The 7,722-nt window shown below is 37.0% G+C and overlaps 1 long non-coding RNA gene and 1 pseudogene across 1 annotated transcript; one reads left to right on the top strand and one right to left on the bottom strand.

Moving 5' to 3' along the window:
* Positions 1 to 4,838: 4,838 nt before the first annotated feature.
* On the bottom strand, positions 4,839 to 5,376 carry LOC149190341 (uncharacterized). The gene is made up of 2 exons (XR_016256487.1): positions 5,137 to 5,376; positions 4,839 to 5,020 (listed from the first exon to the last, which is right to left on the bottom strand). It is a non-coding gene; the product is annotated as an uncharacterized LOC149190341 (long non-coding RNA).
* A 1,136-nt stretch (positions 5,377 to 6,512) lies between these two features.
* On the top strand, positions 6,513 to 7,459 carry LOC149190340 (LRR receptor kinase SERK2 pseudogene; annotated as a pseudogene).
* Positions 7,460 to 7,722: the final 263 nt, after the last annotated feature.

The following is a 7,722-nucleotide window of genomic DNA, read 5'->3' as shown; positions in this document are numbered from 1 at the left end:
GGGGTTGGAGTCTTGCTTAGGATTGTGGGGGGGTTGGTTGTGATTGTTTGGCCTTGTTATGATTCTGGGAGACCTTGGAAACCTGTGGAGGTTTCTTGGGTTTGAGAGGAGGAAAGTATCATTATCTAGTTTTTCACATTCTTCTTAAGGACACACTATATCTGGTTGGACTTGGGCACGGAGGGCTAGGGAACCTGTGGAGGTTTCCTGGGCTAGGAATTTATTTCCTAGTTGGCTGGGAGGTAAATCCGGTTGGGTCAGTGATAAGGAGCGTTCAGCTGGAGCTATAAGACAAAGGTATCATCATCAACCACCGGAACAGGTATTTTTCCATGGACTACTCTTGTTAAGTTGATATCAATGGAATGCTCACCTTAATTTATGTTGCTTATGATAAAATGATAAGATGTTAAATGTTTAAAGCTATGTAAGAAGGTCAGTAAGCTCATTTTATTACTTTTAAATCAGCAGGAAAATAGATCTGTTAGTGTATAATAGATTGAGGCTCTAATAATAGGAATCAGGCCCTTACACATGGTATCAGAGCTTTGGTTCAAAATCTGGACCCAAAGCCCACTAAATAGCTATTCCATAATCAAATTTCTTATTAAATAGTTGAAAATCCAGAAAATTAGAATGTCAAAATGTTTCAACAGCAGTCCAATGGCTTAGTGCCTAGGGATATGACAGAGCTAGTGTTTTGCTTCAACTTAAATGCGCCTGTAAAATTCCTGACAGAATAAATAATATTATAGAAATAAAAAAAAAATCTGGACCGAGCTCCTAGATGAAGAAGCTTGCAGTTTTGGGGACTTTTGCAAACAGTGATTAGGCTGCAGTTTTGTGGATCAAGATAAAGATCATATAAAACCCTATTTTAGAAAACCGAGGGGCCAGTTCTAGAGCCCAAAGATGATCAAATATCCTGGTAAGGAGAGCACAGTTCCGGACACAATAGATGAGGTCTGTGTTTACCCTTGAAGAGAATCAAAGCCTCTGAGCTACCTCAATCCGAAGCTCAGAATTTTGTGCACATTTATGTGTGACCAAACTCCAAGGCATTGACAAAGTTAATGAAGGGTCTCATCATCTAAGAAAGTTTTCCAGCATTTAAGAGATCCGAATTTTGAACCACCTATGAGATCCGAAGCATCATATACATCAGTGGATAATCGATTTTATGGTTTCACATAGCAAATATAGAGTAGCTCTTCTGTTAAATTCAAATTACAGTCACTCAAGAGCGGTCATCAAATTACAGTCACCTTATTTAAGGTATATTTTGTAGTCTTGTATAATGCCATAAAAGACGAGAACTTGTGGAAAAGTATCACAGTTCTGAGGCTATATATATACATATATATACCTACAAGTTTGATCAAAGAAATAGAGACCGTACGTGTTTAAGTGTAAAACTGAACGCATTAGAGCTTTCGACTTCGATCTCGAATTGTTATTAGATAAATATTAATATGTTGTGAGAAATCACAGGATCCTATTCAAACTGCTACTATGATAATGTCGATTCAAATCCCTTTACTCCTGCGTATTCCTCAATTTAAGTCCAACCTCCCCTTTGGCTGTGGCTGCATTTACTACTCGTTTTTCTGGGCTGGCTGGATTGATTTTCCCCGTAGAGAGACAATTTGATTTGTTGTTCAATTTTAAATTGATTTTTCAGGTCCCTATTTCACTACTGCACATATCTCCTTGTGTCAATGGGGGAGAATATCATAGCATTCCTCTTACGTATATCTTTGTCGTCTCCTCTTTTAGAACAGTGAAATCAGAATACATGCACATGGGTCTATGATACCCCTCTGTTCTGTATATTGTGTCCAAGTCTCCACGTTTACACTTGTGAAATCATAAGATCCATGTATCTGCATAGATTCTGTGAACTTACCTATAATTTTCCTCTTCGTTCACTTGACAAGCAAAACTGATTGATGCCATTGAGATTCTGTTAACTGGTTACATAAATACATTATCTAAAGAAATTGCACAGCCACAGGTGCATAGGCATAAGAAAATAGGAACTCTTGGATTTCCTCTTAAAATCTAGGTATTGAAATACTACATCAAACTCACTGGTGGTTCTTGAAATCTCCCAAAAGGGTTTCTTTTTGACAAAATAGCTAAATAGAGCATGTTGGCAAAGACAACGTTACATGTTCATTCATTTATAGCAGTTAAGTTAGTAGCTGGAGTCGGTTTTCACCTTGCTGTAATCCTTCAGGGAAAACTACTTTTGCTTCAAGGGTGCCATCAGCCTGCGGGATTGTAGTCACATACGCACTATAAATTGGGGTATGCACTATATAGGCCACATTGCCCAGAAGGCGGGAAAACTTTGGTCTGCCTGGGTGCGTTTCCGAATTTCTCACCGAGTGAGTGAGTAGATCCAGCCTTGTTTCAGTGAAACCTGTTATGGTTCAGGGTTTTCTTGGCTTTTGCCTTTTCATTCTTTGTTTCCTTGGATTCGAACTCGAGAGCTCCTGAATATGATGGCCCAGGAGAGCTGAAACCAGGCTATCTCGAATCCAGTGTTTTGGGTTTTTGTTTCTGTCTAGGAGCTACGATATAAATGTACATTGAAGTTAAAATGCATAAGAAAAATCGATGCAAATTCATATGATTTGTGGCCATTTTTAAGCCAAAAATCCTAAGAACTGGGTACGCCCATGCAACCGTGCCAGAGCTTTCAGCTCATGCCTTGATTGCAACTGCATGCTTATTAGGCATCTAAATTATCATTTTGTTGAAGGTGTGCATTTGCTGCTTACAAAGAATCAGTTATCATAGTCTATCCATTTATATTTTGCTCATAACTGTCTCCGTGATCCGGGGGCTCTCCAAATCCCTCCCAAAGGGATCCAACAAAGCTTCCTGAAAGAAAGTGTGAATGGTAAGAGCCCATTATTATATCTCTGCATAGCCTGAAGAGAGGGCAGATTCGTGAAATGCATATATGTTGGAAAAGTAACTTTTGAAAGAGATCGATCCCAATTTTGTACTTATGTCAGTCCTGTTTTGCTTTGACCCATGTTCTACTGTTTTGTCATATTAGAGTGTTAACTAAAGATACTGGTAACTGATTTGCTTCCAAACTTTACAGTGAACATGTAACTAAACTGTGAGAAAGTATTGTGTGTGGGCGTGGCTACCAGGTATGTTGCAAGCTTTGATGGAGTATTTTCTAAGCATATATGAATATAAATCACAGTTCTTCTTAGCATCCTCGTTGACTCCAGTCATTGCAGCATTTTGAAACATGCCACTCTGAATAAATTGACTTTTCAAAAAAAAACCAGAACACTAGCTTAATTGTCGGTATGTCTATATAGTATAGTTGTATATCCAATATTTACATCTGGCAAGAAACATAAGTTGTTTCAAACTGTTTCCTATCTTGCTATGGTTATCATATCACCAGGGACACGCTAATATCTTTACCTGTGTCTTGCTATATTTCTTTTGTGGGTAGTGACGATCATAACATTGTCAAATAAAAAGATGGAAATTCCAATTTGACTTCCATTCTTGGCCAGCAATATTAGATGAATCAGCAACTGGACCGGTCTCATACTTGTGTGATATGGGGTCTATTCCTACCCTACTACTACCACTATAACAGCGACCATTATAACTGCTGGGTGAACAGGGCCACCCCCAGCAGGTGTTCACAGGTAAATAATAGGGGATTTGAACATAAGACCTTTGTACTCACATTTACTTTACATTTTACAAGCTTGGTAAGTGAACAGCTAACAGTGTTTACGAATGAAGAATTCCAAGAGTAAACCTTTTCTTTGGTCTAAGCCATCCTTGACCTTGTTGGTTCAATTAATATTTCATGGTTTGCATTTCTGTACCAATTTCTAGTTGTATTGGTATCAACTTAATTTCATCCATAATAGTGCCTTAGGTACGCATGTAGTTGAGATTGTGAGTGATCGAACAATAATCATGCCCTTAAAGTATAACATGAAGAACTACAACCAACAGTTAATATATCTCCCCTACAGATATAATGTGGTTGGAGGGATCTTCTTTAGGTTTACCATTAGTTTTAGGAATGACTAAGGGTAGATTAGTTGGCATATTGGCCAATTTGGATAATTATGGATAGGAACATTAATATTATTTGAGGAGATTCAAACCTGCCATATATGTAGAAGGCACTGGTTGGCATTATATCCTGTATTATATCTAGCATTGGTTCTAGCCATGATAATGACTAGTGTGGAATTTAGATTAGAGAAGGATGAATTAGATGAACTAGAACTAGTTCCAAAACTAGATGAACCAACTATCCTGGAGGGGGATGAGGATTCATAATTCAATGAAGATGAACTTCCCAAACCCAAGATGCAGGTAGTGAAGGCTCGAGCGAGGAGTAAATCAAACTCAACAAGTACACATAAAGAATCCAACAATTAAAAAAGAAAAGTTCAATGGCCTTGTAGCCTTGTAGCCACCCACTTATTACTGTCATGTGATTATAACAATCCAAGTATTAATGAAGTTATTTTCAACTAAAAAAATTGGAGGCCATATACTATATCCACTGTTAAAGCATGCATAGCATAGCTCAACATGATCTTTGACCATTCCTGATCTCTTTGTTTTGCCAAGCGTTCAATTTATAAATGAGATTGAAAAAATTTCTCATAATCTCCTCTCAATTTGACTTGAGGTTTATTTAATTTGGTAATCCAAGTTACATGTTCGATTATACAGATGTGAAAGTCACAGAGCCAAGTTGGAGGCTATTTCTGTTGGATTTGATCTGGTATTATACTATTTTATACAATCGATATCTTACTAGCTTGGCATATTATGAAAGAAACCAAGCAGAACGCCTATTTTACATCCGGAACAGTAACAAATATCATGACCCAAACAATGGTTTAGATATGTAATCATTCCACTCATCGGGCATCCTTTCTCGATACTTCAGCAGCTTGTAAGTTGCATATGTTAAAGGTATACCCCACGCATCATGATCTTTAGGTGCCTACATGGTCACTTACATCCCGTTAGAAACCTTTTCTGCCATGCATCAAAACTAACTGCAAAATGCTTCTAAGAAATAACAACCAAATAGTTCAACAGAAAGGGAATCTTAAAAACCTTAGGAGTCCTAATCAGTTTCATTTCTGCCTCCTCCAGGGTTTTGCGGCCTTTCTTTGAATTGCATTCGTTGCAAGCAGTAACCTGGTCAATAGATAAGCAGGAGTCCAGGCAGAATTAAACATAACTAGAAATACAAATATGATAAGCATGAATCCAGGCACACTAACTTCAATTGATAGCCGAAATATAAATGTAATTGTTCAATTCAGTCAATAAAACTTGCCGTAACATCAATGAAACTCATCTGAAAAACATTCAAATGATATACTTTCTTCAATAATTACTTTGTTGGTGACAATCTTGAAAGCAGTAACCCAATATTTAACTCGCATATACCTCTATTATTTAAAAATAGCCTGGCTCAAAATCACCATCAAACCAAGCAATTTATAAAGTATGAAGCAGTCAAACCAGATTATTTTTTTTAAGTTCAACCATTTGTTATGTTTATGAAGCTAAGCAAGTAGTGACCTTTCTTGCTAATACAGCTGTAGTTGTTTTAGCACTGTACAAAACCAAAATGCTTAACAGATGGGGGATAGAGAAAATTATGGGTATGCTCTACGTGAATGACCAAATAATTTTCCATAAGTTTATCACTTAAAGATGGATTAATATGCCTGCTGCAGATTGAAATTCCTGTCCAGACTATCAGTTCAAAAGCTTTTCCATTTTATAATTTATATAACAAACCAAGCATATAGAAATATCAGTTGTTCTATGCTTTCGACCTATCTATTGCAACCCAGGTTATTTCTTGTATATTATATCAAAAAGTAAGTGTACAAATATACTATTGTAGCTGCTTGCCTTCTCAAACTATTGGTTTAATGCATATGTTTCAGCATACAATTACATACCTTTTACAATTATTATCTTTTGATGCAAACAGCGAATGAAACAATCAAATATGATTGAAAATGCAAAAATGTCATTTGTGTTGAACCAGAACCTCACGTGTACTTTCATGAAATCCATTTGAAAAGTTACAACATAAATGTTTTAACTTTTAACTTTTTAGTGGTCATTGTTGTGTTCAAAGTTCCTACATTTTAACTATTAGGAATAAAATATAAATATAATAATAATAAGAAATAGTTAATTAAATAGTAATTAGTTAATCAATAGGCATGTCCCTAAGGACATGACCATTCATGAAAGCATACCTGCCTAGGTATATAAAGCAGAGTTTCATTTGTAATTCAATCATCTCACTTGTATTCAAATATACTTTTATAATATATTATTGTCCTATCATGGATGTTTATATATTTCAGATCTTCTGAAGTAGTCTACTGCATATATGAACTTTGTTCGTTTCAGAGGTGATGTGCGTACAAGAAAAATGATAAATAAAAACTAAATATTTTAAAACAACGGGCAAAGTATATAAAGGAGTGCTGGCAGACAATACAAAGGTTGCAGTAAAACGATTGACTGACTATCATAGCCCTGGTGGGGAGCAAGCATTTCTATGGGAGGTTGAGATGATCAGTGTGGCAATCCACCGCAACCTTCTGCGCTTGATAGGATTTTGTGTTGCACCATTAGAGCGGCTTCTAGTCTATCCATATATGCAAAAACTTAGTGTTGCATACAGGCTAAGGGAGCTCAAACCTACAGAAAAGCCATTAGACTGACCTGCTCGGAAAAATGTAGCCTTAGGTGCAGCCCATGGTTTGGAGTACCTTCGTGAGCACTGCAATCCTAAAATCATTCATCGGGATGTGAAAGCTGCTAATGTCTTGCTAGATGAAGACTTCGAAGCTGTTGTTGGTGATTTTGGGCTAGCGAAATTGGTTGATGCTAGGAAAACTCATGTTACAACTCAAGTCTGTGGAACCGTGGGTCACATTGCTCCTGAATACTTATCAACTGGAAGATCCTCAGAGAGGATAGATGTGTTTGGTTATGGTATTACTCTTTTGGAGCTTGACAACATGCTATAGATTTTTTACGTCTCGAGGAAGAGGATGACGTTCTATTATTGGATCATATTAAGAAGTTACAAAGAGAGAAAAGATTAGATGCTATTGTAGATGCAAACCTAAAGCAGAACAATGACGTTAAAGAAGTTGAGGCAATGATTCAGGTAGCATTGTTGTGCACACAGACCTCACCGGAAGATCGACCCAAAATGACAAAAGTTGTGCGCATGTTGGAAGGAGAGGGTTTGGATGAACGTTGGGAAGAGTGGCAGCAGGTTGAAGTCATTCGTCGACAAGAATATGAACTAATGCCTCGAAGGTTTGAGTGGGCTGAGGATTCTGTATATAACCAGGATGCAATCGAACTCTCTGGTGGAAGATGATCAACATGGGCTTTGTTGTCTCATATTTTTGTAACTTGGAACATTTTACAGTTTTCTTCAAATATATCATTATTGGAACTGTAAAAGTGGTTTTTAAGGTCGTAAGATTTTATTTACCTATTCTTCCACTTTTGTAAGCAAGGTGTGACTGCTTGTTCAACGATACTCAAATGCATTTTGAATCCCTGCTTCATCAGTAGGAAATCTCCAATCATGCTGTTGTCCATTTGCAATCGTGTACATTAGATATTCACCTAGGTATCCTTGAACAT

The sequence above is a fragment of the Pinus tabuliformis genome, chromosome 3_1, assembly GCF_031772625.1.
Source record: "Pinus tabuliformis cultivar Carrire ecotype Pingquan chromosome 3_1, CPIR1, whole genome shotgun sequence".
NCBI classification, from domain to species: Eukaryota; Viridiplantae; Streptophyta; class Pinopsida; order Pinales; family Pinaceae; genus Pinus; species Pinus tabuliformis.
Note: the sequence above shows the minus strand (reverse complement) of the source record. Positions and strands in the feature narration are given on the sequence as shown.